We start from the raw sequence: 25647 nt of genomic DNA, 5'->3' as shown, positions 1-25647 counted from the left end.
GAAATGAACTTCCTGACACGGCAGCTCTACCAGCATACCTCACACATACATACACACATAAACACACACACACATGTTCACGCATCCACACACACTCCCTGCTGAACGTATATTCTAAGGAAGTTGAGAAAATTTACTCTTGGTGTTGCTTCCTATCAGGGGATAAAGGAATCAGTTCATTGAAATAAAGAACTTTTTAAAAGCTTTTCTCAGCTGGCAAAGGGAGCTCCAGCTAAATCTTGCCAACTTCACAGGGCTGCTATTTGCACAACCACAGAACACAATTTGAATGATGTTCTTTGGAGTTGTGCAATGCAGCGACCCTGATATTTCAAATGACCTTGAATTCCTGCAGTCAGTCAGGCCTTTCAGTTAAGAATTTATTGATGGTCTTGCTTTGTGTGGGAGCTGTAGGGTTGTAAAAGGCAGTCCTTGCCCCCAACCTAGTTAGGGAGACGAGATTAGGACACAGAGAACTATGTGAGATAGAAGAGAATGAAATGATCCATCTGCACCCAGGTGTTGAATAGAGGACGAGTTCCTCCCTGCCTTCCTGCCTAGGAATTATATGATAAGTATTTCTGCATTGCAGGGAGGAGGTGAGGTTGACTCATATGTATGCTCAGTCCTTTGAGCCCCGGGATTCTAGGATTCTGAATGTGTGGTCAGCAATTTGCTCAGTTACTTTGGAAAATCAGTCAGTGAAAACCCTATGGATCACAATAGTCTGATCCCATTGCACATGCGTCTCCATGAGTCAAGGGCTGACTCGATGGCAACTAACAACAACGACAGGGCAGTAGTTGTTAACGGGTCCGTAAAACACCAAGGCAGGGCAGTGGTGCTTCGGGACTTCAGGAGATGGAGTAAGGGTGAAGGTTAGAGGGAGGTAGAAGGTGATGGTTCACCCAACCTCCTCCAACTACAACCAAAGCAAACCCACAACACCATTTTTATCCATTTTAAGCAATGGGCTTCTATAGAACATTGGATTTGAAAAGAGCTTAGCAAAGAAGAGGAAAAATATTGAGAATCACTACAGTGGCTTCTGAAGCTGTGAAGTCCAGTATGACAGCCACTAGTTATATGTGGATTGAGCACTTGAAATGTGGCTACAGTGACTGATGAACTAAATTTTTATTCATTTATTTTAATTAATTTAAATTTCAATTAAAAATCTGATAATTCGGTTATTGAAAAACTTTTAAGTGTTTTTGGAACAAAACATATGCAAATCTACCTTTTCAACATTTAGATTTTATGAAATCTATATCAAGTATTTCCAATGAAAATTTAGTGTCTGATTTGAGTGGTGCAAGTGATTTGTACTCAACCACTAACCTAAAGGTTGGTGGTTCAGATTTACCCAGGGATGCCACAGAAGAAAGGCCTGGCAATCTACTTCCATAAGATCACAGCATGTCAGGGATTGAATTGTGTCTCCCAAGAATATCCATCAATTTGGCTGGGCCATGATTTCTGGTATTATGTGGTTGTCCTCCATTTTGTGATTGACGTAATTTTCCCATGTGCTGTAAATTCTAATCTCTACCTGTGGTTAATGAGGTAAGACTAGATATGTTAAAGAGGATTAGGGTGGGATGTAACACCCTTGCTCAGGTCGCAGCCCTGATCCAATGTAAAGGGAGTTTCCCTAGGATGTGGCCTGCACCACCTTTTATCTTACAAGAGATAAAAGGAGAGGAAAGCAACCAGAGAGTGGGGACCCTATACCACCAAGAAAGCAGCACCAGGAGCAGAGCGCATCCTTTGGACCCAGGGTCCCTGTGCAGAGGAGCTCCTAGTGCAGGGGAAGACTGATGATAAGGACATTCCTCCAGAGCCAACAGAGAGAGAAAACCTTCCCTTGGAGCTGATATCCTGAATTTGGACTTTTAGCCTACTTTACTGTGAGGAAAAAATTTCTCTTTGTTAAAGCCATCCACTTGTGGTATTTCTGTTATAGCAGCACTAGATGACTAAGACAACAGCCACTGAAAACCCCAGGGAGTGTAGTTCTACTCAAGAACACATGTGATCATTATGAGTCAGAATCAACCCGACAACAACTGGTTTTTGTTTATTTGTTTTCTTGATTTTTTAACAGTAAGTGGAAATACACACCATATGTCAAATATTTGGTATAGAAACCATGAATGCAAAATGTCTCATTAATAAGTTTTATATGAGTTATATGTTAAAATGATATATTGGATTAAATAAGATATATTAAAACGAATTTCACCTATTTTATTTTACCTTTTTAATGTCGCTACTGGAGAATTTTATATCATGTATGTGGCTCAGATTCTATTTCTGTTGGTTAGTGCTCCTCTAGAGCACAAGGGTAAGATGTCAAACTTCAGGATGGACAGCAAGGAGAACTTCTGCTCCATTTTGAATGTTCAGGCCAGAAGAAGCCTGGAGGAGTACAATGCCCTTGGCTCTGGATAGTTTGGCTCTGAACAACATCTTAATTATCTCACCTCATCTAGTATCTAGCAAATAATAGACATCACTCCCATTCAGTGCCAGTGTCCACATAACAAAACAAAACAGAACAAAAACTTGTTGCCATCAAGTCAATTCTAACTCACAGCAACTCTGCAGGACAGAGTACAGGTACCCCATGGGGTTTCCAAGGAGCGGCTGGTAGGTTCGAACTGCCGACCTTTTGTTTAGCAGCCGTAGCTCTTAACCACTGCACCACCAGGGGTTCCGTTCACATAACACTATATCTCAATTCAGACACTAAGGCTATATAGTGCATTTTCTCATTTAATCCTGACAATAACCCAAGGGTTTTATTACTGTCCCCACTGCACAGATGGATGGGGAAATTGGGTTGGAAAAGTAAATTCCTCACAGTCACACAGCTTTAGTGTTGGAGTACAGGCCATACCAAAACCAGCGCTCTTATCTTTTGGACCAGATATTAAAAAAAAAAATTCCAGTGAATTAACGGATTAAGAAAAGTATCTCTACATAAGAAGGATGTGACATCAGGACTGGGGACTCATTCACAACCTGTGATATGCAGATGACACAACCTTGTCTACTAAAAGCCAAGAGAACTTGAAACACTTACAGATGAAGGTCAAAGACTATAGCCTTCAGTATGGATTACACCTCAACATAAAGAAAACACAAATCTTCACAACTGGACCAGTAAGCAACATAAGGATAAATGGAGAAAATACTTAAATTGTCAAGGATTTTATTTCACTTGGATCCACAATCAACACCCATGAAAGCATAGCAGTCAAGAAATTAAACAACATATTCCAGTGGGCAAATCTGCTACAAAAGATCTCTTTCAAATACTAAAAAGCAAAGACATCACTTTGAGGACTAAGGTGCTCCTGACCAAAGCCATGGTATTTTCAATCGCCTCATATGCATGTGAAAGCTGAACAATGAAGACCAAAGAAGAATTGATGCATTTGAATTACGGTGTTGGCCAAGAATACTGAACATACCACGGACTCTGTCATGGAAGAAGTACAGCCAGAATGCTACATAGAAGCGAGGATGGTGAGACTTCATCTCACGTACCTTGGACATGTTATCAGGAGGGACCAGTCCCTGGAGAAGGACATCAGGCTTGGTACAGGGTCAGCAAAAGAGAGGAAGACCCTCAGTGAGATGGACTGACACAGTGGCTGCAACAAGGGGCTCAAACATAGCAACAATTATGAGGATGGTGCAGGATTGGGCAGTGTTTCATTCTGTTGTACATAGAGTCACTATGAGTTGGAATCAACACAACAGTACTTAACAACAACAATATGGAAATCTTGACCACTAAATACAGATTTTTTTAAAAAGGGAAGGTCAAATGGGAACTGTCTTCCACTTTCATCCCACTCTCTATAAACATAAAAAAAGGTGTAATTTTCATTAAAAAGTTGAAGACACAAGGAGAATTAGCAGGGTGGGGTACCAGTTCCAAGTTTTCTGTACAGTAATTCAAAAAGAAACCTCAGCTGGTAAATGCAGCTTAATTTGATTATATGTTCTTTAGGCCCCTAGCATCAGACAGCAGACCATTATGAGGCATAGAGAGAGACCTGGGCTTGCAGCCAGGAGATCTGGGTTCAGATCATATGCTGAAAGACAACAGGTAGGTTTCTCAGCAGAGGAAACATCTTGAGCAAAGACCAAGAAGGAAGGGAGAAGGGGCCACTGAGGGAAATGCTCAAAGCTGAGTAAGCTGCAACCTAAGCAGGGGTGGGGTGGGCAGAGTTGGGGGCTGATAGAAAAGGCCAGAGAGGGAGGCAGGGGCAGAGCATGAAGGGCCTTGCAATCCATACAAAGGTGTTTGAACTTAATCACAAGGTCCACTGTAAGCCACTAAAGAAGCACTGAGTTGGGGAGTGAGGTGATTAGATTTGTGTTTTTTAAAAGATCTCTCTGGCAGCATGTAGTAGAGATGGGTGGTAGGGGAAACAGTTGTACAGCCATTTTGGTAGCCCAGGAAAGAAAAGATGAAAGCCTTTATTAAGGCACCAGGGTCCCTGGGTGGCACAAACAACTTTAAGTGCTCAACTTTTACCAAAAGGTTGGTGGTTCAAACCAACCCAGAGGTGCCTTGGAAGAAAGGCCAGACAATCCGCTTCTGAAAGGTTACAGCATTGAAAACCAATGGGGCACAGTTCTACTCTGCACAAACTCATCTTTTATTAAGGTATAGGCAATGGGGGTATAGAAACAGAGGCAGATTTGGGACATTTTGTGGAGCGAGAAATGACAGGTCCTGGTGGTTGTTCAGATATGGGGAGCATGGTAGATATGGAGATGCCACTGGCGGGATCCCCCGCTGAGGGAAGGGCTTGGTGCCCAGCTGTGAGGAGTGCGGTCAGCAGGGAGCCTCCAGCTGTCAGCTCCTTCAGGGCCTGTCTGGGGTGCAGAGAGCCCCCTTGCCAAAGCGATGCTCTTCCCAGGGCAGGGTACACCCAGTGACTGACTGAAGCAGGGAGAGACAGGCTCTGACAGAATTCACTTCACAGTACCCTGCTAGGCTGGTTAAGGTTGTGTGGAGACTGCATCACAATTCGACTTCCCCTTTTGCCCCATCATGCTTTCATCTCCTTCTTTCCCAAATGACAATCCGTAGTAAATATCTTATACCCTAAAATCTGGGGGGCAATGGTGGCTCAGTGGAAGAATTCTTGCCTTCCATGCAGAAGACCTGGGCTCAATTCCCAGCCTTTGTACCCCATGCACAGCCACCACCCATCTGTGAGTGGAAGTCTGCATGTTGCTAGGATGCTGACCAGGTTGCAGCAAGCTTCCAGACTAAAATACACCAGGAAGAAAGACATGGTAATCTACTTCTGAAAACCAGCCAGTGGCAACCCTCTGGATCACAATGCTCCGATCCACGATGGATCATGAGGATGGCACAGGACTAGGTGGCAATTCATTCCCTTATGCATGAGGTCGAGTCAAGGGCTGACTCGACACCAACTAACGACAACAACCCTAAAATCTGTTTCAACATCTGCTTCCAAAGAACCCAACCTAGGGCAGTTAGCCAGGTCTTCTCCTCAGTCTACTGGTCTAGGAATGAAAATAAATATACACAAAGATTAACATCCCTCTTTTGATTTGGAACCACAGCCTTCAAAAATAGTTTATCTGGACCCCAAGCAGGAAGGAGCTTTGTTTATCTAGAGACCAAAGCCAACAGCTTGACATAATGGACAAAGATAGAAATAGGTGGGAATCCCTGCAAAATCACCTCTTCAAATCCCACTCTCCAGAAGTGTGCTGAGGGAACTAGAGGAGCTGTCAGAGGCAATGTTAGTGCCCCCTGACAGCGTTCCCAGCATAATCTTTGTTTTACCCTTCCTTCATCATAAAACTAAATTAATCATAGCATCAGTTTCCCCAGAGTTAGTCAAGACTTCATTGCCGCAGCTTTGCCCTCTCTTCTAGTCTTCATTCAACAATTCTTTCACACATTTTAACACAAGATCCATTTGAATAATGAGAGTAGTAATGGCAGCTCACATTTATTGCTGTCTAAAAAAAAAAAAAAAAAATTTTTTTTTTTACCCTGTGCCAAGATCTAGGAGCTGGGGTAAAAGTGAAGGGGCACCTCTGCCCTCCAAAGGCTCACGCTGTGGTCTGGGATACTCAGGACCAATGTTCAATGCTATAAAAGTGGGAAGTATGCAGTGTTACTGGAGTACAAAAGAGGACCGGCTAGGCTGGACCAAGGAGCCCAGGAAATCTCTCAGCGAAGGTGACATTTGAGCCTGATTGGAAAGAAAAATGTGTATGCGGTGGGGGGTGGAGGGTGGGAGGGGATGCTGGTTTCAGTGCTATAATGCTCTGGGGGAATGGATGCCATTAGAGCAGAGAACTGGCATCAGGGAGCCTTGAGGAGCTCTAAGCGTTTGAGTGTTTGAGGTGTGCAATATGTCTGCAAAAGGGAAATGAGGGTGGAATGGAGAAGAGTTGGCAGATGGGTGAGAGAGGTAGCAAGGTACTTCAGGCACAGTAAGGAGCTCCAACTACAGCAATGAGGACCTGCCAGCCAATGGCTTTGTGCCCTCAGATTTGTTTTTTAAGAAGATCTGCAGCATGGAGAATGGCTAGAATGGGAAGGGTTTAACTTTTAAAAAATCAAGCCAATTAAAAAATACAGGCTACAAAACATGTAGAGGGTGATTTCATTTTAAGAACAATAGCAAAGAATGTAGATCAATGATTATTTGTAAAAATACATTCCTGGAGGCAGGCAAAGAATAGGTTTTCTCTGGGGGGAGATATTATAGATGATTTTTGTTTCATACTAATCTATAATCTCTAATTGCTCTATCTCGAACATACATTTCTTGCATAACTTCTTAAAGCTGTTTTTCCCCTTAGTCAGGGTAAATAAATTAAAGGATATCTATCGAATAAAAAATTTTTTTTTTCTTTTTTTATTCGATAGAATCCCACATAGCCATTAAAATGAATGCGGCAGAATTGTATGCATGTATTTGGAAGGAAGTTCAAAATAAACTAAGCAGAAAAGGCAAGACATAGAACAGTATTCAGGGTATGATCCTATTTGTGACTTTTTAAAGGACACAAAAATATACCAATACTTCAGAAAAATCCAGAGACTATTGATTGTGACAGCTGGGCTTAAGATCCAGGATAGGGCACTCTTCTTTACTATTTGTGCTTCTTTTATGCCACGGCCTGGCATTTCTTTTGTGATTAAAACAAAGTAGCTTAAGTTAAAATAAAAACAAAATTAAATTAAGGAGAACACTGTGCACCTTTTCCGAATTCTGCTCCTCAGTCTGAAGACAGAAAGAGGCCCGTAGGCAATTCACTTGTTTTCTTCATCTTGCTGCCTCTGTCCCTGTGAACACACCCTCACCTTGGGTGTAAAAAAGCAGCCATCTTGAGGGCTCTTGGGCTCCTGCCCACTTTATTCCCATTCAGATGGGCAGATTCAGTCTGCACAGTCAAAAACTGGAGCCTACAATTATCTGGTGGTTGCAGCTTCTCCACGCAGGCGGGGGCTACTATTACACCAAATCTTCCCCTACCAGTTTTTCAATTATCTATGACTAATGAGCACTTTGGGAACAGTTTCAGACACACACATAATCCTCTTTCCTGACGTCAGCAGCAGAAATTAATGACTGTGTGGATTGCTGGGAGACAGAAAATGCATTATAATGGTCAACAGAACTGTTATCCTCCCCAGCAAGGGGGTGGCGGGAGCAGGGTGTTGTATTAACTGGAAGGTTCAGAGTTGCTTTGTATTTCTACAAACAGCGAGATGAAACCCAGGGGAGGAGTTGGCTCGAAGCCCACGGAAATGTCAGAGAGAGGTTTGGGTGTGGGTGGCATGCGACCCTGGTTCCTCCCTGCTTGGCACTTGGGCTCTGGTCCTTGCCTAGTTTTGCCAAGGTCAACAGTGAAACCAGATTGCCCAGGACAGTGCTAAGTGACGGACCCATCAGAAGAGAAGACTCCCGAGTCCTTTCAGACAGCCTCCAAGTTCAATCTGGTTTAGGAGTGGTGAAACAAAAACAAGAATGTACAACTCCCAAATGATAGGCTGAAGTTGTTTTTAAAAGTACTAAGTGGTTGCTGCTACGAGTTTAGTTTTTCATGCAGGCTTACTATGTACTGGGGTGGTTGCAAAGACTATTAAGAACTGGTCAGATTCTCATGGGGCTCCAAAGTTTTGTGAAGTATGAACCCTCACCAAACAAAATGTAATACTATTCATGTGCTCATGACTGTCAGTAGACAGGGCTACTGAGGCTTCATTTTAAAGGAAGTGATAGAATTATAGTCTTGGCCCATACCCAGCCCCTAAATTCCTCTAGAGATTTCAGTTCATTTTGGAAGGTTAGCACAGGGAGTGTTCTAGACCTGGAGCCATAACTGATACAAGATTCTGGTTGAAAAACGTTCAGTAATTCTTGTTCCTAAATAGGAGTTACACTTGTCCAGAATAGTTCACTCAATCAAAGAACTTAATGAGAAATCTAAACGTGGCATGTTCTGTCATTTGTTGAAAGAAATCTTCTAAAACGTTAATTTGGCCATTTCCTTTGATTTGCTTCCTAAAGATAATTTCATTTTAACTTGGGATTAAATTCTATTTTAAATCACCTATTAAATGCAAAACTTTCTGATAATAATCTCATCATTCATTACTCATTCAAAACATGTTTAAAGAGTCCCTGTCATGTGCCAGGCACCGCTATAATGCTGAAAATACATTAAGGAACAAGAGAGATAAGGTCCCTGCTCTCATGGAGCTTGCTTTCTAGTCGATACTATTCCCATCCAACACCACTTCTGAATTGAATGTATCCTGTAAACTCCTCTGTGGTGTGGACTGTGTTTTATATATTCTTATATCCTGGCCTTGCAGTCTGACTTACAGTAAGTGTTTCATAAATAAACACACCATATATTTTCAATCCAATGTTAAATGACCCTTATGTTGTGTTTTAATTTGTATTTTTCCCCTATGTTTGTCTCAATCCCTCTCCCCCACTAGATAGAGAATAGTTCAAAAACTGTATTTATTTATCTGTGTATTTATGCCCTCTCCCCCAGTACCCAGTGGTGTCCAGAACATAAAAAGTTTTCAGTAATGTTCACTCAACTGAATTTATAGATTTTTAAATAAAGAGAAAAAGAGAAGGTCATAAAACACAGATCAATCAACTTAAACAAAATGATTAAACACATTCACAGACACACACATACACACTCACTTCATTGCTCAATATCAGCTGGACAGAAAGGAAAAGAGACTAAATTAAGTTTAACTCTTGAATGCCACTAGGCCAAGGAACATGTTTCCACATAGAATCCCACCAGTAACATATTCTCATCTCTCTAAATCAGAGACAACAGAATGCATCAAAAACAAAGGAGCTAGTCTAGGCATATATCTGAAAAAGGCTAACCTGGAAGACTCAAGCCTCTCACCAGGCACGGCAGATACTATGGTAGTGAGCCATTTTAGATATCAGCTTCTGTTGGAATACAAACTCTCAAATCCTCCTTGGTTGGCCAAGTCTAGTTCAAAAAGTGGGTGGCAGTAAACTTCTAGGTGAAAAGGCCCAGGCCATAAAGCTGAGTAAGTCTGGGGGAAAGCAGAGTGGACACAAGGCTAAGAGGTTTGGACTTGTTCTAACAAGCAACTGGTAACTACCGTAGGTCAGTAAGCAGATGAGTGGCATACACAACTTGTATTTTAGCAAGATCAACAGTCTAATAGTAATAAAAAAATATATATATATATATATATATATAGCAATCATTTATTGAAACTTACTGGCTTACACGGCATCAAGATTGGAGGAAGATTCATTAACCACCTACGATACGCAGATGACACAACCTTGCTTGCTGAGAGTGAAGAGGACTTGAAGCACTTACTGGTGAAGAACAAAGACCACAGCCTTCAGTATGGATTGCACCTCAACTTAAAGGAAACAAAAATCCTCATGACTGGACCAATAAGAAACATTACATTAAATGAAGAAAAGGTTGAAGTTGTCAAGGATTTCGTTTTACTTGGATCCATGATCAACGCCCCTGCAAGCAGCAGTCAAGAAATCAAAGGACATGTTACATTGGGTATATCTGCTGCAAAAGACCTCTTTCAAGAATCGAAAAGCAAAGATGCCACTATGAGGACTAAGGTGCACCTGACCCAAGCCGTGGTATTTTAAATAGCCGTATAAGCATGCAAAATACGGACAATGAACAAGGAAGACCAAAGAATTGATGCACATGAATTATGGTGTTGGCAAAGAATACTGAATATATCATGGACTGCGAGAAGAACAAACGAATCTGTCTTGGAAGAACTACTGCCAGAATGATCTTTAGAAGCAAGAATGGTGAGATTTTGTCTCAGGTCCTTTGGACACATTATCAGGAGGGACCAGTCCCTGGAAGAGGACACCGTGCTTGGTAAAGTGTCACTGAAAAAGAGGAAGACCCTCAACGAGATAGACTGACAGAATGGTTGCAACAATGGGCTCAAACACAGCAACAATTGTGAGGATGGTTCTGTTGCACACAGGGCCGCTATGAGTCAGACCGCCTTGACAGAACCTAGCAACAAGTCATTTTTTGTCAAAATTATCATCTTCAGTCCTCACAACAAACCTAAGAGGCTGTATTAGAATCACTCTTCCACAGTTGTAGAGACAAAAGCACAGAAAGGTTATATAATTTGTTCAAACTCATGTATCTGCTAAAGGGCATAGTTAGGATTTCAACCCAGGATTCTTTGACTTCAAAGTCTCAGATCTTCCCGCTATACCATGTAGATTAGAGGTGGGAGATACTGGAACCAGGGAGAGTGATCTCAAGACAGTGTGGTCTATCATGGACAGAAAAGGAAGGCAGCTTCATTTGTGGGAGGATCCTCTGGTGGTCATGTCCAGGAACAAAGCTACATGACCCATGAAATCCCGGCATGCTGAATCTTTATAGCTCCTTCCTCTTCTCTCAGGAGGTTCCAAACACAGAGACACTGGACTTTGAACGTCCCTCAGAGGCCATCAACTTCAGCGTACTCCTTTTGCAGTGGGGAAAACCGAACAGAGAAGGAAGCGGCTTCCCTGGGGTCAGACCCTAGGGCTCTTGACTGAAGGCTGCCTTCCTCCATTTCTCCACAGTCCTTGTTGTGGCATTGCGGTTCTGCACCCTCCCCAAGTTGAGCAGGAAGCTCACCTAAGCCAGTGCTACAGATCACAGGGAGATTGGGAGAGCTGGCAAAACGCCAATGAACTCCACAGATGTAGGTGGCTGATTCTCAACTATTCAGAGTATAAAGTGCAGTTTAAAATCATCTACTTTGACACCCAGAGTGACCTCATCCTCTAGATAACTGCAATGCCATATTTTGGCTCTCACCTAGCCTAAGGCCACCTCCAAGAAGCCTTTCCTCTGTAGATCAAAATTAATCACTCTTTCCTCTAAAATCCCAAGGCCTTTTTTCTTGGAATTACATCATTCTGTTCTACCTAAGGGTCTTTTCCCCTGTGCCTCTCTCCTCTAATTGAGAATATAACCACCTTGAGGGCACAGCTCTTTTCTGGGAATGTGATCCCTATGAGTCAGCATTGACTGAATAACAACGGGGTTTTCTTTTTTTTTTTTTTATTCTTAGGAGGTAGACAGTTTAGCATAGCAGTGAGAAGTTGGATTTTGGAATGGGAACAGGTTTGGGGAACACTGGCTCTGCCATTCACAGGGCTTGTGATGTTAGGCTACTCACATAATGTCCTTGCTACTCTCTCCTCACCTGCAAAAAGGCAAAAATACTGCTACTTTTCTCCCAGAGTGGTTATGGGAATCAAATGAGCTAATGCAAGTGAAGCACTTAGCATGTGTGTGGCACGTGGCAAATGCTTGATAATGAGGGATGGTATCACGGTGATTATGGCTTCATATTCCTGGTATACTGGGCACTGCCTGGCACGCAGTGGTTATATCGTTCATTCCGGCTGAGTTTATAAAGCTTGAGGAGAGATCCTTGATGTTACAGCAGGTGGAGATATATGCTTTTGAGGTCATGAGTCCAAACCACAGAAACTGTGAAAGCTGTTAAAATATTCACAGTGATGGAATCCAGTCTTCCAGCACAGAAAGTGTCTCCCTGTGGTCATGTCTCTGCAGCATGTCTCCAAAGTGAAATGTTTTAAAAGTGCAGAAGGTGTTCTCTTCAGAGTTATTTTAAGGACTGAATTGCTTGTTTCAATAGGAAGAATTATGATTTTGTCAGTAAAGCACTAGACTCTTAAGATGACCAATGCTTTCAAGGCCCAATGCAAATAGCAATGCCCTGAGTTTCCCCTCTTCCTGCGAGGGAACATCATATTTGGAAAATATATAAAAATATTTAGCTGTCATTGTGCTGAAGATTTTGCAAGGTTTAAAGTAGTGGTGTCCAGACTTTAAATGTTTTTTTCCTTTTTTTTTTCACAGTCCAGTAAAAAAAATTACATTAAAAAACAAAAAACTGGGGGCTGAGTTGGCTTCTGAATTTATTTTGTCACATTGATTCATTAAAAACAAAACCCTATCTATTATTAGCATCATTTGACAGAACATTTTAATGCTAAAAGATGGGAAAATAGTGATCTCAAAATAAAGGGCATTCTTTTAAATTAAGTACATTTACTTTTATGACCTTATTTCCTCATTCCATCATAACACCAGTGAACACTTTGTCAGGAGCCAATGCTAGTCTCTAGTCTGGACTAATGTTTGCAACTGCTGGTTTACAAAATGATAACAGTCTCCTAACAATGGATGAATCGTCCACAGGATGTCAAACTGAGAAGAAAGTCTGGTGGCCCGGTGGTAACCATACAAAGCCAAACATCTGGTTATTTGAAGGCATCTGAGGCTCTTCTATCATGTAGACCAAACATGATTCAGGTAATTGACCAAATTTTTCACTTCCCAAACGATGTCTTACTTTCATATAAATGAAGCCAATTTTATACTTTCATGTGCAAATAAGCCTCACATAAGTTCAACCCTAAAGGGCAGAATTAATTGCTTATTTTCAATGAAAACGAAGTTACATATTATTTCATTCTTTTTTTCTTTATCCAACAATTTTATCTTGAAAAAATTTTCCATACTTGCTTGGAAAAGCATACATTTCATCTTAGAAATGTTCTGTCTCTTTAAATGTTTACTCCTCTTTATTTATTTACAGATAGGCAGTGTGGTATTATAAAAAGTGTGTGGTCTTAGGAGTCATAATGACCTAGGTTCTAATTCTGCATACACTCACCTCCCGCTAACTTTTAAGGGCCTTGGGAAAGCTACTTAAATTCTCTGAATTCCATTTCTTTGCAGATACAAACCATAAAGCTCATACATAAGGGGCACAATGAGGATTTGATGTGAATATCTGAGCTCATTCATTCCTACAAAATGTGCCTAAAACTGTGCCTGGTACTGAGAGACAACGGAGAACGACAGTGCCTGTCTTCCAGGGCTTCTGTCAAGAGTACGAGGCAGGAGCTCAGGAGGGGTGAATATAAAAGTCATACTTACTATGCTAGAATGACAAACACACTTCCAACAAAGTTAATGTCTTTATGCAGTATTTTTAATAAAATTTTGATCTACTCCAACCGTAGCAAATGTTGAAAGGGAGTATTCAGTTTGGAAAACGAAAGACCTGCCTAAAACCTTTCCACTTCTATCCTGCTTTCAACCGTACACTGGAATTTGCTCTGATCACGTCTTGTTTAAAGACTTCATGTGGTTATCAATGACCCTCCACCTTCTATGCCGTCGTCCTGACAACCAACCATTTGCTAGTCAGAATGTTGGAAGCAGACAACAATGTGTCTCTTCAGTCAGGTTTCGTAGGCAAAACTCAACAGTACAAAGATGATATTCAGGGTCTTTATATTTGAGGTCCTTTGGGTGAATTTTTTTTTTTAATAGAAAAACAAAAATAAATAAAGGAGAAGAGATTGTATAGAGAATTCACTGGACAAGCAGAGGCTACTATGCATAACTCACAGGTTAATAGCAGTTGTGTTTCAATAACCACTCTACAAACAAATCTTGCTCATAAAGGCAAAAGGGCTGTTTGTTGTTAATTATTCTAATAAGACACTAAGGAGCCCTGGTGGGCTCACTGGTTAAGTAGCCAAGTACTTAACCAAAAGGTTGGTGGTTCAAACCCACTAGCTGCTCCGCGGAAGAAACACGTGGCAGTCTGCTTCCATAATGATTAGAGCCTTGGAAACCCTGTGGGGCATTCCTACTCTGTTATATAAGGTTGCTATGAGTCGAAATTGACTCAATGGCAACAGGTTTTTAATAAGATGGTAGGTTCTTTTTCTATCTTCTTTTTCACCAAAAACCAGAAACATCCCAAATATATGAAGAAATGAGATGTGGCTATGGTTTCTAAACTTTTTTCCAAGACCAGAATTCTTTTTCCAAATGGAATCTTTTACAAAACCCTAGGAGGTAAATCTTCTCCAGTTCAAACATAGAAGGAGCGAACTACCTAAAAGCAACGTATGCCCGAGTCTCAACATCCAAGAGATATCCAGATTTGGGGGGCTGAGGAACATAGGCTTGAATCTGGAACTTAACGGATAACGAGAGAACTCTAATCTAAATACATTAAAGAGGGTACAGAGAGAGATTTGGAATGTAAAATGGAGCCCCTTTCTCTTAAGCTTCTACCATAGTACAAAAGCTGAAGCAGTACGACGTATCCATTCTTTAATCACAAGAACAATGGCCTCACTCCAGGTGAAGGAGGACACTGGCACTACAGGATCCAAGGGGCAGGGTGGAATTTACCAGGCTGGCATTTAGCCAAAATGTCAGAGTAAAATCCCTGAAACCCTTACCCATGTTCAATGGAAATTTAGCAGGGGAAGATTCCAAAAATGATGCCACAACTTAATGACATTTAAAGTTCCCATCTAGGTCACCAGGGAAGAACGGGTTTCATACAGATTTTGGCAGAAATGCTCAAATGATAAGAAGATGGGAGCTTCAAGCTTTGTAAATGAAGCAAAACCTAATTTCTTCATTTTTATAGTCTCATTCTTTAGACACAGGATCTGGGAGACCAAACAGATCTTAAGTAGAATGAAAAGGAAAGCTGGCTTAAAGTCTGGAAGTGTCACCAGCCATCCTATCCTCGTACACTGGCCACAGGAATGGTTCCCGGAGGGGGCAAGGAAGGCAGAGGTATTGTTATTAGCAGCCATCAAGTCAGCCCCCAGCTCGTAGTGATACCATGCACAGTGGAAGAAAATGCTGCCCATCCTGTGCCATCCCTATGATCAATTGCAAATAAGACTATTGTGGTCCATAGGATGTTCACTGGCTGATTTCCAGAAGTAGATCATCAGAACATTCTTCCTAGTCCATCTTAGTCTGGAAGCTCCAATGAAACCTGTTCAGCATCATAACAACACACAAGCCTCCAATGACAGATGACAGGTGGCTGCATATGAAGTCCATTTGCTAGAAATCGAACCCAGGTATCCTGCATGGAAGGTGAGAATTTTACCACTGAACCACTATTGCCTCTGAAAGCAGAGAGTGATGGTCCCAATCTCCATCAGGCTTCTGTGCCTTTAGCTGGGAGAAGAAAGAGAAGAAGTATACTGGGGACTGAGTTTTGGGACTATATAGTGTCTGGGAGGAGATCAAAGGTGTCAGGCCTGTCTACCAGGCCCTACCTTATAAGATCAGAAATAACTTTAAAAAATAAAGCTATTACATACTGTGGTTCTTTTCTTCAGTATACAAAGATAATACAACTTCATTACATACAATTTAAACAATACAGAAAAGTAGAAAAAAAAAAGCATTCCCTTTGTTTCCCTCCTTCCAAAACATTGGGATATACACGTATTTAGTTTTATGCAAAAGGGATAACACAATTATCCTATTTTGCAGTTTGTCTTTTCAACTCAGTGGTATGTCACAGACATGTTTGCACATCGAGAAGTACAATTCATTCTTTTTGAAAATGTATCCTATTCTATAATTTGGATATGCCATGTTATTTAAGCAGTTCCTTATTATTGATCATTTAGTTTATTTCTAAATGTTTACCATTATAAACAGTACTGTAAAGAACATCTTTGAGCATGTACCTTTGCCCACATGGTGCCATGGTTTATTTGAAAAGCTTAGGAATGCTACTCCTGTTTTCCCACACTTAACAGTGGAAGACATAAATAGGTGTCCAACTTCCACCCCCCAACATGTCTGTCAGTTTGTCATACTGTGAGGGCTTGCATGTTGCTGTGATGCTGGAAGCTATGCCACTGGTATTCAGATACCAGCAGGGTCACCCATGGAGAACAGGTTTCAGCTGAGCTTCCAGGCAAAGACAGACTAGGAAGAAGGACCTAGCAGTCTACTTCTGAAAAGCATCGGTCAGTGAAAACCTTATGAATAGCAGCAGAACATTGTCTGATATAGTGCAGGAAGGTGAGCCCCCAAGTTGAAAGGCACTCAAAAGACGACTGGGGAAGAGTTGCCTCCTCAAAGTAGAGTCGAGCTTAACGCCGTGGATGGAATAAAGCTTTTGGGACCTTCATTTGCTAATGTGGCATGACTCAAAATGAGAAGAAACAGCTGAAACATCCAATAATAATTGAGACCTGGAATGTACAAAGTATGAATCTAGGAAAACTGGAAATTGTCAAAAATGAAATGGAATGCATAAACATCGATATCCCAGGCATTAGTGATCTGAAATGGACTGGTATTGGCCATTTTGAATCCGACAATCATATAGTCTACTATGCTGGGAATGACAACTCAAAGAGGAACAGTGTTGCATTCATTGTCAAAAAGAACATTTCAAGATCTATCCTCAAGTACAATGCTGTCAGTGATAGGATAATATCCATATGCCTACAAGGAAGACCAGTTAATACGACTATTATTCAAATATACGCACCAACCACTAGGGCCAAAGATGAAGAAATAGATGCTTTTTGTCAGCTGCTGCAATCTGAAATTGATCAAACATGCAATCAAGATGCATTGATAATTACTGGTGATTTTAATGTGAAAGTTGGAAACGAAGAAGGATCAGTAGTTGGAAAACATGGCCTTGGTGATAGAAACAATGCTGGAGATCAAATGATAGAATTTTGCAAGACCAATGACTTCTTCACTGCAAATATGTTCTTTCACCAACATAAACGGTGACTGTACACATGGATCTCGCCAGATGGAGCACACAGAAATCAAATACACTACATCTGTGGAAAGAGACAATGGAAAAGCTCAATATCATCAGTCAGAACAAGGCCGGGGCCAACTGTGGCACAGACCATCAATTGCTCATATGCACGTTCAAGCTGAAACTGAAGAAAATCAGAGCAAGCCAGGGAGAGCCAAAATATGACCTTGAGTATATCCCACCTGAATTTAGAGACCGTCTCAAGAATAGATTTGACGCATTGAACACCAGTGACCGAAGACCAGAGGAATTGTGGAATGACATCAAAGACATCATACATGAAGAAAGCAAGAGGTCATTGAAAAGACAGGAAAGAAAGAAAAGACCAAGATGGATGTCGGAGACTCTGAAACCTGCTCTTGAGTGTCGAGCAGCTAAAGCAAAAGGAAGAATTGATGAAGTAAAAGAACTGAACAGAAGATTTCAAAGGGCATCTCAAGAAGACAAAGTATTATAATGACATGTGCAAAGAGCTGGAAATGGAAAACGAAAGGGAAGAACACACTTGGTGTTTCTCAAGCTGAAAGAACTGAAGAAAAAATTCAAGCCTCAAGTTGCAATAGTGAAGGATTCTATGGGGGAAAATATTAAATGACACAGGAAGCATCAACCGAAGATGGAAGGAATACACAGAGTCATTATACCAAAAAGAATTAGTCGATGTTCAACCATTTCAAGAGGCAGCATATGATCAGGAACCGATGGTACTGAAGGAAGAAGACCAAGCTGCTCTGAAGGCATTGGCAAAAAACAAGGGTCCAGGAATTAATGGAATATCATTTGAGATGTTTCAACAAACGGATGCAGCGCTGGAGGTGCTCACTCATCTATGCCAAGAAATATGGAAGACAGCTTCCTGGCCAACTGACTGGAAGAGATCCATATTTACGCCTATTTCTAAGAAAGGTGATCCAACCAAATGTGGAAATTATAGAACATTATCATTAATATCACATGCAAGCAAAATTTTGCTGAAGATCATTCAAAAATAGCTGCAGCAGTATATCGACAGGGAACTGCCAGAAATTCAGGCCGGTTTCAGAAGAGGACATGGAACCAGGGATATCATTGCTGATGTCAGATGGATCCTGGCTGGAAGCAGAGAATACTAGAAGGAGGTTTACCTGAGTTTTACTGACTATGCAAAGGCATTCGACTGTGTGGATCATAACAAATTATGGGTAATGTTGGGAAGAATGGGAATTCCAGAACACTTAATTGTGCTCATGAGAAACCTTTACAGAGATCAAGAGGCAGTTGTTTGGACAGAACAATGGGATACTGATTGGTTTAAAGACAGGAAAGGTGTGGGTGAGGGTTGTATTCTTTCACCATACCTATTTAATCTGTATGCTGAGCAAATAATATGAGAAGCTGGACTATATGAAGAATTGGAGGAAGACTCATTAACAACCTGCATTATGCAGGTGACAACCTTGCTTGCTGAAAGTGAAGAGGACTTGAAGCACTTACTAATGAAGATCAAAGACCACAGTCTTCAGTATGGATTGCAGCTCAACATAAAGAAAACAAAAATCCTCACAACTGGACCAATGAGCAACATCATGATAAACAGAGAAAAGACTGAAGTTGTCAAGGATCTCATTTTACTTGGATCCACAATCAACAGCCATGGAAGCAGCAGTCACGAAATCAAAAGATGCATTGCATTGGGTAAATCTGCTCCAAAAGACCTCCTTAAAGTGTTGAAAAGGAAAGATGTCACCTTGAAGACTAAGGTGCGGCTGACCCAAGCCATGGTATTTTCAGTCTCATTATATGAATGTAAAAGCTGGACAATGAATAAGGAAGACCGAAGAAGAATTGATGCCTTTGAATTGTGGTGTTGGCAACGCATGTTGAATATACCACCGAACGCCAGAAGAACAAATAAATCTGTCTTGGAGGAACTGCATCCAGAATACTCCTTAGAAGCAAGGATGGCAAGACTGTGTCTTACATACTTTGGAGATGTTGTCAGGAGGGATCAGTCTCTGGAGAAGGACATCATACTTGGCAAAGTACACAGTCAGCGGAAAAGAGGAAGACCTTCAACGAGGTAGGTTGACACAGTGACTGCAACTATGGGCTCAAGCATAACAAGGATTGTAAGGATGGCGCAGGACTGGGCAGTGTTTTGTTCTGTTGTGCATAGGGTCGCTATGAGTCGGAGCCCACTCGATGGCACCTAACAACAACAACTTCCTTCAGCCCAGAATTCCACATTCGCAAGGAATTAGGAAAACAAGTGAAGAGTAGGAACACTTTTCTCTAGCTAGAAAAAATCAAGCCTAAAACAACCTGATTCTCCCTATCTTGGATGGATGGTCTCTGGGCTCTTTGCTTAGGCAGTGAGATAGAGCGGAAGGAGCCCAAGTGTTGAATTTAGGTATTCCAGAGTTCAAATGGAGCGCTTGTGGCATAGGAGCTAAGAGCTCAGCTGCTAACCAAAAGGTCATCAGTTCGGATGTATCAGCAGCTCCTTGGAAACCCTATGGGGCAGTTCTATCAGTCCTATAGGGTCACTTTGAGTCGTCACTGGCTCAATGGCAATGAGTTTGGTCTTTTTGATTGGGTTCAAATACACTTTAGCATTCAGCAGCTGATAAGAGTTTAGGTTATGCTTTTAACATTTCTCTGTCTCCTTGTCAGGAACCCTGGTGGCACAGTGGTTAAACGCTTGGTTGCTAACCAAAAGGTTGGCAATTTGAATCCACCAGCCACTCCTTGGAAACCCTATGGGACAGTGCTACTCTGTCCTATAGGGTCACCATGAGTCTGGATCGACTCGATGGCAATGTTTTTTTTTTTTTTAGTAACCTGTAACCTCACTCTCCAAAAGAAGGCTGGTGTTGCCTTCCCTAGACCTGGAGTCAGTGCCCCAGGCCACCAACCCGTGACTCTTAAGCAGCAGCTCTAAGATTCGACTCTTTCTCCAGCTGGCATTCCCTCCTGGGAACAGCGAAGGAGTGGGCAGGTGGGGAGGCCAGGGTGCTACCGGCTACCATGGGCTGAAATCCTTCACCACAGGAACTCACACTACAGCTAACTTCTGAAGTCAGGACCAAAAGTAAGGCCCCTGGATTTTCCATGATTCTTTCCCTCAGGTGAAATGGAAAGGAAGAGAAAAAATGGAGCCCCATTTATCAGCTGCCTGGGAGGCAGCAATGCATCCCCACTCTTCACCTGAGAAAGCTGAAGCTCAGAGCCTTGGTGAGGGGCGAAGCTGGGGTTTGTTACCGGATCTCTGACCCTAAATCTCACTTTAACATACTTCCTTTCTTATTTCTTAATTAAAATATTTAGGCAGAGACAAATAAAAAACTTCCAGGGCTTTTTTTTTTTTTTTTCTAAGCATTAGCCTTCTGTTTCCTACTGCAAACTCTCCTGTTCTCATTACTTTACTCTGTTTCCTCATTTTTCATTTATTACCCATAACCCATTGCCGTGGAGTTGATTCTGGCTCCTAGGAACCCTATAGAATGGAGTAGAACTGCCCTATAGGGTTTCCAAGGAGTGGCTGGTGGATTCAAACTGCCGACCTTTTGGGCTTCGCCTATTGTGTTAGACAGTATTATCAAAGTGGGTTCCCCAGCCAGCAGCATGAACATCCCCTAGGATCATGTTACAAACGCACGTTCTCAGGCTCCACCGCAGACACACTGAAGCAGAAACTCTGGAGTCGGGCCTAGAGATCGGTTTTAATAAGCCCTCTAGGTGGTGCAGTGGTTAAGAGCTTGGCTGCTAACCAAAAGGTCGGCAGCTTGAATCTACCAGTGGCTCCTTGGAAACCCTATGGGGGGCAGTTCTACTCTGTCCTATAAGGACTCTATGAGTCAGAATCAACTAGAAGGCAACAGGTTTGGTGTTTTGTTCTGTTTTTTTTCTAGGTGCTTCAAGTTTTAGAACCACTGCATTGGAGGCATCTAGAAAACTTTTGGAAAATAGCAATCCCAGGGCCCCATTCCTGAGTTTCTAGTCAATGGTTGTGAATGGGGCCCGTATTCTTTAAAAGCTCTCAAGTGATCCTGATGTCATGTGCAAGCAGATATGAGCACAGAATCCCCAGTAAACAAATGTGTATGATAATAGTATTTAATGGCATCGTGCACTTGATGTGTTAACAACTGCCACCTAGGTTTAAATCATGACCTCTTTTCTGACATATATCTGAGTGACTTTGGGCAAGTTACTCTTCAGCATCCTCCCCTTCATTTGTAAAATAGAGTTAATAACACACACTTTAGGGTTGTCAGGATTAAACGATAATATAAAATGCTTGGTACAGTGTCTGGTATATAATAAGTGCTAAATAAAGGGAAGCTATTCTTATTATATCACCTGTTAATGATGATTTTTTTTTAATGATGAAGAAAAAATAGCCTCTGCAAAGAATCCCTATAACAAGTGGAGGGGTCGGGGTGCACAGGAGGGAGAACCTCCTGCATCTGTGAACTTTTCTCATTCCCTGGTGTCCTGCTGTGCAGGAGAATATGCTCCTGCAGGGAAATGTGGCATCCTCTAATTATGCTGCCTTGCAAAAATCGGCTGTAAAAATGGGCCTGGATGAATTTGGGGAGGGGAAGAGAAAGCAGTGGTGAGAAATTATTCAGAAACAATGCGAAGACAGAAATAGCAGCGCCGAGAGGGCTGTAGGTACTAACAGGAAATCCACGCTTCCAGGAAGGCTGAGCCCGCTGACACAGGGAAGAATCATGCACAGCAAGGGGCTTCTGTCTGGCCTTTCACAGAATGTGCAGACAGAGAGAAAGAGGAAGGTGTAGAAAGGCATGAGAGCTAGATGGACAGGCTAGGGCAACAGGGAACAGGGGCCAACTGCACAACAGAATCGGCAGTGCATATTAAAAACTCATTTAGGAGAATGGCATTCAGGTCTGTCTCTACTTTTTTAAAACACTTATTTCCATTCAGTTGCAAGACAGGCTTGAAAAATTCTCTTTTCCTCTTCTTGCTTGAAACTTGTAAATGCATTTTGCAAGGATGATGAAGCAGGCTGTTTGGACCTCCATGTCTGTGCTCAGGCTATTCCTTATCTCGAGCATATTTTACCCTGCTTCTTCACATGGCTAACCTTTATTCATCCCTCAGGAGGCAACTCAGGGGTCACCTCCTCCAGGAGGGCTACCCTGAAAGCCTACCCCCTCCACATCCCTGAGTTGTGTTAGGTCCCCCCTCAGTATACCCATAGCCTGGCGTATACCTTGATTGCTGTATTTCCTTAATTCAGTGTTTCCCAGGATATGTTTCAGACAATGTGTGTTAAAAAGATGTCAAAGGCTGTTATTTGAAGGCAGCTCTTCGTGTCAATTACTTTTAGGAAATGGCAAGCTGAACTACATTACGCAAGCTCCTACACTGCGACAATTCTCAGAGATTTTCATATGCTGGTGTGCAATGACACTCCTAAGGAAATATATAAAATATGATTCCCCAAACTGATCTGATCGTGGAATTTCTTTTTTCCTAAAACTCATCTCAAGTTCCAGAGTGCACAATGTGGGATATGCTGCTGTAATTTACTGGCACAGTCTGCTCTGTCTTCCTCATCACACTATACTGTCCTTGTGGGCAACAGTGTCTGTTCAGTATTGCATTTCTGGTATCTACCTAGCACCTGCTATGTGGTAGATACTCGATGGTTAAAAAGCTCAATCATCACATCATTTCCCTCCTGAAAACCCTCCAGTAGCCTTCTATTACACCCAGGAAAACTTTAAATGCCTTACTTCAAGGCCCATCAGGCTCTGCATTTTAAGTATCAACTGATATTACGATATTCATACAGTATACATACGTACACACATATTATGATGGGGACAATAAGAACACAAATAAAATAAATAAATAATACATATTACCAAGATGATGGGGAACAGTGGTGGAAGCGAATCTGGTAGCTGGCCTAAAACAACTGAGAGTTAAATTATTATACCTTTATCGTCCTAACTGCGTTCATCCATTCTCTTACAGAGTTCCAGAGCTAAGAGGATGAGACCCCAGGAAATGACACAGCCCGATCCCTTGCCTCCAACCGGGACAACACGAAAGTGTGCATTAAGGCTTTACAAGACTGAAACTAGATAGAGAAAAATTTTGACGTTTTCGGAGGTAGACCTGTGGCCCCATATGAAAGAGTAAATCAGGAAATTCAATTCTTCGTGTTTTACCTGAGTGTATTTCCTGTCTTTTTTTTTTTTGCATCACAGTAACTTCCTTTAAAATATGTTTCTATATATGTGTCAAGAACATTTAAATGTTATTATCCTTTAAAGGATACAATTCACAGAAAAAATAAACATGAATAATAAACATGAGAAAAAGTCAACCTCACTGTCAAAGAAATACAAATTAAAATAAAATAAATTACAATCTTACTGTTGAAAATGCAAATTGGTATAATCTTTTTCTGTAATTTGACGATATATATCAAAAGCCTTAAAAATGCTTATACCTTTTTTGACTTAGTAAATTCTTTACTGTAATTTATCCCAACAAATAACATAAATGCTGACAAAGATATGTGTGCAAACACAAAAATCCTTAATTCTTACAGAAATAATCATGAATTAACTAAAACAGCATTTTTAAATAGAAAAATAGAAATCAGAAAATATTAAGTAGGTACAAGAAGAATGTTGTTAATTAAATCACTGTATTACACAGCAAGTTAAAAATATATTTTGAAGATATTCTAATGATATTATTTATTATTTCAATATATAAAATAATCATATGGTATTAGTATATAGGCATTATGAATATCATTGTATTTTCTATATTACCTATTATATACATATATTATACATATGTGCGCACATATATACATGCATTCACACACACATACATATATGTAAACACATATACTTTATATATGTACATTAAAAAACAAAAGAAAGTATATCAAAAGATGCTATCTCTCAAAGATGAGAGTTGGCTGAAATTTTTAATTTTCAAGTCTTTTTCACCAAATATGCTTTGGTTATAATCTTTAATTAAAAAAATATTTTAAAGTCTATATCCTTTTACCGAGTAATTTAAAATCTAGCAACCTTTAAGAAGCAAAATATAAATAAAAATAAATTAAGAGGTTCTTTACAATGTTTTTAATGAGCACTTATATAGTATTTATATTGTATTGAAAACATCTAAGTGCCCAGCTTTGATAGAAATGATCATCTTAAGATCATTTGATGGCATCGTTTGTTGTTTACGAAAAGAATGCTTATAAAGAGCATAATGAAAAAATGTAAATATGAATATGCAATAATGTCACTTTAAAATGGCAGGCTAGGAACTAGCATATACAGTAGGGTTTCAGTTGTGTTGAATTTGCACCGAAAAAAATCGCAAAGTGAACTAAAATTGTATCAGGGTATTAGAGTGGTAAGATTAATTTTTTTCTGCTTTAATTTACGTTTAAAATTGTCCTTAATTATTATTTTTACTTTTAGACTCTTTTTGAGATAAAAGAAAAAAATTAAAAGGAGAAGATGCTACTGTTACAGGTTAGCCTTTTCAGAATCCAGCTTTGATGTATGTTGTAGATCATTTTTCTAAGATGTTTACTTTTTTGAGAGAGCCTCAGTCAAAGCCAGGCCGAGGGGAAGCCTTAGGGGCTGGGGGTGGAGGGGACTGGTGAGAAGGGCATTTAGAGTTAGGGGAGCTCAATGAGGTGATAATGAGCCGAGGTGGTCCCCAGCTCTTTCGGCCTTTGGGTATATATCAAGTCTCCGGATAATGATCCGTTTCAGGGGTTTCTGTGTCATCAGAGCAGCACTAGCCCAGGCAAGTTTTACTCCCCCGCCCCCCCCACCCCCGCATTGGCTTAATTAGTGCCTGTGCACCTACAGGACTCTATGCTGAGTAACCGAGAAAGAAGTTTAGAGGATCTTCCCAATGGCGGGCTAGTGGAAAGCTTCATCAGTGTCTGAATGTGGACTTTCTCAGACAAACTGTGTGCCAGGTATTGTGCTGGTGCCAGTGCTGGGGCACCGATGGACACGGTCCTTACCCTCACTGAATGTATATAAATCTAGCAGGAACATTAAACCAGTAATTACAAATGATCAGGAAAAATTCAAATATGATGAATGTTACAAAAGGAAGTGCAGAAGAATGGTGGTTTTGTATAGATAAAAAAAAAAATGACACACAAATTCATTTGTATGTGGCATTCAGGATACAAATAAAAGAGAAGCAGAGAGAAATTAAACAATATAAATAATGCAAGTGATTTATTTCACCATCCTACTCAATGAGCCCAGCCCTGGAATGGATATAAATCAGTTCTTCCCTGGGTTGCCTTCAGTTTCTATGTATGTCTCCCAGCATGACTATCTCCTTTTGCTGCACACGACTCTAAC

At 41.0% G+C, this 25647-nt stretch overlaps 1 protein-coding gene across 10 annotated transcripts in view; it reads right to left on the bottom strand.

The window, feature by feature from the left end:
• The window catches only part of FGGY (FGGY carbohydrate kinase domain containing), a 566317-nt gene that overhangs the window by 275857 nt on the left and 264813 nt on the right, over nt 1–25647 (bottom strand). The window lies entirely within an intron of this gene.

Source organism: Loxodonta africana, chromosome 3, assembly GCF_030014295.1.
Source record: "Loxodonta africana isolate mLoxAfr1 chromosome 3, mLoxAfr1.hap2, whole genome shotgun sequence".
Lineage (NCBI taxonomy): Eukaryota > Metazoa > Chordata > Mammalia > Proboscidea > Elephantidae > Loxodonta > Loxodonta africana.
This window is presented reverse-complemented; position numbering and strand designations above follow the sequence as displayed.